Source organism: Humulus lupulus, chromosome 5, assembly GCF_963169125.1.
Source record: "Humulus lupulus chromosome 5, drHumLupu1.1, whole genome shotgun sequence".
NCBI classification, from domain to species: Eukaryota; Viridiplantae; Streptophyta; class Magnoliopsida; order Rosales; family Cannabaceae; genus Humulus; species Humulus lupulus.
In genome coordinates, this window is record NC_084797.1 from 7,277,808 (window position 1) to 7,284,503 (window position 6,696).

Sequence of the window (6,696 nt, forward strand, 5' to 3'; positions counted from 1 at the left end):
CCAAAATGTCAGTTATTTGGTCGGTGGTGGTAGCCGAGATCTGTTAGTGCTCGGCTTCGAACATCTCCCTCCAAGGCTGCGAGGACGAAGGTTCCGCCATTAAAGAAAATTGGAGTTCCCCTGGAAGATATGCAACCGTGACTTTTAACGCAGGGTCGAGGGGAATTGGCCTAGGTCCTGGGTTGGGCTCCGGATAGATGGCCTCCCGAAGAACTCTTCTCTTCTTTTCAATGACCTCGTCTATCTGACGGCGATAGTGAGCTCGAGTGTCCTCTTGCTCGCGTGCAAGTTCATATTCTTGTATCCGACGCTGATTCCGGACGAACAGTGATTCTGGGCTCGGAGATTTAGGCTCGTAAGGGATGGCTCGCAATGACCCCCACCGTCTTTCCAGATTCTGTGACATCTAACGAGAAAGAAAAAATGGTGAGGGCCATGCATGCAAGAATCACGAGCTCGATGGTCTGAGCTCGGGGATTTAGGAACAAGAAATTAAATGTTAAGACCCTTACTAAAGAGTCAGAGCGTGTGTCCCACGGGAGAGAAAAGGGAGCGTGGAAGATTTTTTTAAAATCCCAAAATTCAAGGGAAAGAAAGGTGGCGGTTAGCCAGGAAGGGCATTCTCAGTTTTCGTGCATTTGTCAAGGACAAGGGTTTTTACCCGAAAACTTATTAGGCAAGAAACATGGCCTAAAATTTTCAAAACCCAGAAAATTGAGACTTTGCTCAAACGTTAAAACTGGATACAAACCAGTGATGCGAAGTCCAGCAGGAGAAGTCTAGAAAACTTGAAAGCCTATCGAAATGAAACCCCCTATCTTATTGTGCTAAGAGCGTAAACTAGCATACACAGCAAAAACAGTATAAAAAGAAAAAACAACAGAAATGGCATACTTACACAGTGATGGTGATTGCAGAGAAATTGTCGACTGAAGAAGAGGTTGCAAGAAAGAACTCACTGGCTCGAACAGACCAGGATTTCTTTATTTCTTGGGTCGAGAAAACATGCGCAGGACAGAAGCTTCTTAGGAGAGTCTGGTTTTCTGGTTGTTTTTCTTTTCTTGCTTATGATGAACAAACGTGAAGAAGAAGATAAAGAGGGGGGGGGGGGGGGGGGGTCTTGTATATATAGGTGGAAAAATGGAATTAATTGGGAGCGTCGAATGAAATCCTCACTAGATCGAACGGATGGGGATCAATGACAAGAAGGCGCCGAAAAGTTGTCAGATGGACGATCGTGGGCATGTTTCCAAGGTACTCAAGTGCCTAAAGTGAGCAATACCCAGCTGACGCGTGTCCATTTTCAAAGGTGTGACGGTACAGTTCTCAGAGAAAGTAGTTCAAAAGTTTCCTTCTCTTAGGATTCGAACAAATACTTTTGAGGGGGCAAGATGTTATACCCAAATTTCGAGCTATAGTAAATATGACCTCGAAAGCTGAGTTCGCAATAAATGGTCTCGTGAGGGTTAGGGTATGCTCTAGGATTGTAAATCGAGCCTGCAGAGTACGATACACGACCTCGAGTATCGTGACATCGAAATGATCTCGAGCTCGAAAGGGAGCTCTGAGAGCACTCTCTTCTTTAGGAACAACTTTGGAGCAGGGGTCTCGAGCTCGATGTACTATCTTGAAAGCCACGTTAGCTCGGGAGATGTCACTGGCTCGGGCAATGATGGGAAACTTGGAAGGCAAAAGCCTTAGAGATACGCGATCGCCGCTTTGAATATCAACAAGTATTATAAACATGAGATGTAATCCTCATTTATTAATGTAAATCCCCAAGAATCGTGGGATATTATTTAATCAGTTATGCGTTTCCTGGTCTTCAGGGACGTTTCCTTTTTTATCTGATTATAGGCATTTAAAGCCATTTATTTTATTCACAAAAGAGTAACTACCCAAAATATGTGGGATAGTATTCTGCATCCTTCTCTATAAATAGAGAAGCCATGCACCATTGTAAAGGACCGAAATTCTGATCCTTGAGAGAAAACTCTGGAGAATTCAGACTAAAGAATTTTTTAGAGATAATCTTAAGATTAATAACAGAGACTCGTGGACTAGGTAGATTTAACTGCTGAACCATGTAAAAAACCGTGTGTTTGATTTGTTTGTACCGTTTGGCCATCGTTATTCATTTTTTTTTTGTGCTCTTCTTTTATCTGTTGATGAAAAACGGCGTCAACATGAGTTAGTAAGAACTCTTAAATATGCTTCTCCGAATTATCCAGGACGGTATGTGTCCGCATGGATAGTTTGGATTTGTTGTGTACCTATAATTTGATCTAGTACTCATTTTATTGTTTCGTTAATAGAGATTTCAATATGTGTCTCCTTATTTGTTCTCGTAAGTGGGCAAACTTAATTTTAGTCTGCCCACTTATGAGAACTATAGGGAGGTGCTGCCGAAATTTTTACATAAACGAAACAATTTTAAGAGTGTAGATTAAATTATATGTATACTACAAATATGAGTGGGATAGGTTCTTTACCCTGATAGTAGTGGAGTGAAAAGGTGGATTAGGGCACCACATACATAGTCAATAAGTTTTCATTATTGTTTATTCTTGTATCGTAGATGCCGATCGATAAGAGTTGGACGACATTAAGGAATCGTAATTGTGATGCTTATTGGAACAGTCTCCAAGCCTTCTTGAGAATGGAAAAAGAACACGTAGACTGCGACGGGAGAATTTTATGCCCGTGTGTGAGGTGCCTGAATGTTAAACTACAAACTATAGATACAGTGGAGGCTCATGTCTTTGACAAGGGTTTTCAACAAAGCTATCAAAAGTGGGTTTACCACGGTGAGGTGGAAGCTAGTGTCGCCAATGAGGTAGTTGAGGAGAATGAAGATGTAGACGAGATGGTTGACGTCGTTGATGATTTCCTCTTACCGACAAATGCAGAGGAAGAAGATGGTGTGTCTGGCAGTCGAATGGGACAGTATTATGACGAGTTGTCGACGAGATTGAAGCTGAGTTGTATCCGGGTTGTGATTGGATATCATCCTTAAACTTTTTGGCGAAGTTGATGCATTTGAAAGTTAGAGGGAAGTGGCCAAATAACTCTTTCGATGAATTGTTGAAATTACTAAAATTTGCATTTCCGAAAGATAATAAAATTCCCCCAACACACTATGAGGCGAAAAAGAAGCTGAGTAAGTTAGGGTTGGGATATCAATCAATCCATGTGTGTAAATATGATTGTTCCTTATTTTATAATGAGCATGCAAGCAAAGATTCATGTCATGTGTGTGGGAGTAACCGATGGGACAATGAAAAGAAGAAGGGGAAAAAGGTTCCACACAAGGTGATGCGTTACTTTCCGTTGACTCCCAGTTTATAGTAAATGTACAGTTCAAGACATACAGCTAATGACATGTTATGGCATCATACTGGGAGATCAATAGAAGATGGGGTGATGCGTCATCCGGTTGACTGGTTTGCATGGAAAGACTTTGATGCCACCCATCCTGATTTTGCAAAAGATCCTAGAAATGTTCGTCTAGGCTTGGCTGCTGATGGGTTTAATCCTTTTGGCAACATGAGCTTATCATACAGCATGTGGCCTATGATTTTGACGAACTACAATCTCCCCCCTTGGCTATCCATGAAGGAGGAGTATTTTATGCTAACTCTGCTTATTCCTGGGCCAAAATCACCAGGAAAAGACATGGATGTATTTCTAAGACGCTTGGTGGATGAGTTAAAATAATTGTGGATTAACGGGGTCGACACAAGAGATGGCACAAGGAATGAATTGTTCAAGATGCGTGCAGCCCTTCTGCGGACAATTAACGATTTCCCTGCTCGTAGTAGCTTGTCTGGTTGGAGCGGGCAAGGGTATAAAGCATGTCCAACGTGCAATGAAGACACCACTTCCATTCGAGTGATTGGTAAGACATCGTATGTCAGTCATAGGCGATTCTTGAGGAGTAATCATAAGTATAGAAAGGACAAAGAATTTTATGGCAAAGTTGAGAAAAGAAATCCTCCACAACAGTTTACTTGTCAACAAGTTTTAGATCAAGTCAATGCTTTACCGCTTCAAGTGTCTAGTAAACATGACAGATTTGGGGGGGTGAAGCGCAAGCAAGGTGCAGAGGAAAATAATTGGAGGAAAAAAAGTATTTTCTATGAACTTGATTACTGGAGTTCAAATCAGTTAAAACACAACCTAGATGTGATGCATGTTGAGAAGAATGTGTGCGACAGTCTCCTTGGGACTTTGTTAGATAATGATAAATCTAAGGACACCACTAACGCAAGACATGATTTAAAGAATATGGGGTTTAGGAAATCGTTGTGGATTTACGAGGATGCCAATAAAAGGTTAATGAAACCGCATGCTCCATACGTGTTCACTTTTGAACAGAGGTGAGATTTTTGTCAATTTTTGAAAGGAGTGAAGTTGCCCGATGGTTTTTGTTCTAATCTAAAGAAAAAAGTCACAGACAATGACTCAAACATTGTTGGGTTGAAGTCTCATGATTTTCATGTGATAATGCAACGATTACTTGCAGTAGGTGTTCGCAAGTTTTTACCAGAATCTATATCCACTACCATCACTGAATTGTGTAATTTCTTCAAACAATTGTGCTCTAGGACACTGAACGTTTCTGATATGGAGAAAGCTAAGGATGACTTGATTATTATTTTATGCAAGATGGAGTTGATTTTCCCTCCAGCATTCTTTGACATAATGATCCATCTGGTTTTGTACTTGCCTGATGAAGAAATATTGGGAGGACTTGTATTTATGAGGTGGATGCATCCTTTTGAAAGATACATGAAAAAATTAAAAAACTATGTCAGGAATAAAGCTCGTCCTGAAGGATCTATAGCAGAAGGATATGTTGCAGATGAGTCTTTGACATTTTGTTCAATGTATTTCAAAGGTGTGGAAACAAAATTTAATCAGCCTGATCGTAACGAAGATGCACCATATGTGAATTGACACCTCACAGTGTTTGAATCTCAATGTCATCCTCTTAGTAAGGGAATTCCCGTGCCCCTTGATGAAAATACTCGGAATAAAGCTGAGTGGTTCATATTGGATAATTCTCCAGAAGCTGAAGTGTATTTAGAGTATGTACATAATTAATATTCATTTTATTCTTTGTTCAATCTACTCCTTAATTAACAATATTGACATTGTTAATTAATTAACAGGGAACACCTAACTGAGGTGCAACAAAGAGGTATGGCTGCCAATCATAAATTGATACATAAGAAAGAGTTTCGTTCATGGTTTCATAAGAAGGTAACTTGTACTTAGCAAATTGCATACTACAAATTACATTCTCATTCTAATATATTTCTTTATTATTAGATATATGACTTGCACCAGCTTGGGTCATTAAAGCATGCTGATGAATTACTAGCTTTAGCATCTGGGTCAGATCTATTGGCTTACTCCTACCAAGCATGTATAGTGAGCAGAGTTCGATTTGTTTCATACAATCGAGATCAGAATCGAATTACACAAAATAGTGGAGTGTGTGTTGCTGGAACAGAAGGTTTTAACTAGTACGGGATACTTGAAGAAATACTCCAGCTGTCTTTTACTGGTTCTTATTCGGTGGTATTATTTCGATGTAAATGGTTCAATACAGATCCAAAAAAAAAGAAAACCATAACTGTAAATAATATTACTAGTATTAATGTTAGCGGTGAATGGTATAAAGATGAACCGTTCATACTAGCTAGTCAAGCAAAACAAGTATTCTACATCGATGATCTTGTTAGAGGACGAGATTGGAAAGTTGTCCAAGAAGTGAATCATCGGCAAGTTTGGGACTCTCCAGATGCTTCAGATATGATTGTTGATGTTGATGTTGTACATGACACCAACTCATCTGTTATACCCAGATTTCGAGCCATGGAAAATGTGACCTCGAAAGTTGGATTCGCAGCAAACGGTCTCGTAAGGATTAGAGTATGCTCCAGGATTGTATATCGAGCCTGCAAAGTACGATATATGACCTCAAATATGGTGACCTCGAAAACGATCACGATAACGGAAGGTAGCTCCTAGAACACCCTCATCTTCAGAGACGACCTCGGATCAGGGGTCGCGAGCTCAATGAACGTGCGATCTCGAAAGCCACATGAACTCGAAAGATATCTTCAGCTCGACAGATGACGGGAAACCTGGGAAGCTAAAGCCTCAGAGATACGCGATAATCATCTTGTAAATATGAGATGTAATCCTCATTTATTAATGTAAATCCCCTGGAATCATGGGATATTATTTGATCAGTTATGCGTTTCCTGGTCTTCAGGGACGTTTCCTTTTATATCTGATTATAGGCATTTAAAGCCATTTATTTTATTTACACAAAAAGAGTAACTACCCAAAATATGTGGGATAGTATTCTGCAGCCTTCTCTATAAATAGAGAGGCCATGCACCATTGTAAAGGGACCGAAATTCTGATCCTTGAGAGAAAACTCTGAAGAATTCATGCTTAAGAATTTTCAGAGATAATCTTGAGATTAATAACAGAGACTCGTGGACTAGGCAGATTAAACTGCTGAACCACGTAAAAATCGTGTGTTTGATTTGTTTTATTGTATTTGGCCATTATCAATTATTGTTTTTGTGATCTTCTTTCACTGTTTGACGAAAAACGGCATCAACAGTTTGGTGCTTTCATTGAGAGCATTAAGCATTCATCCCTGAGAGATTCATG

The 6,696-nt window shown here is 39.9% G+C and overlaps 1 long non-coding RNA gene across 1 annotated transcript in view; it reads left to right on the plus strand.

Annotated features, from left to right (window-relative positions):
* The window catches only part of LOC133780235 (uncharacterized), a 29,987-nt gene extending 27,088 nt beyond the window's left edge, over positions 1-2,899 (plus strand). Inside the window, exon 3 of the long non-coding RNA XR_009869175.1 lies at positions 2,579-2,899. This is a non-coding gene — a long non-coding RNA (uncharacterized LOC133780235). The remainder of the gene's footprint in view (positions 1-2,578) is intronic.
* The last annotated feature ends 3,797 nt before the right edge of the window (positions 2,900-6,696 follow it).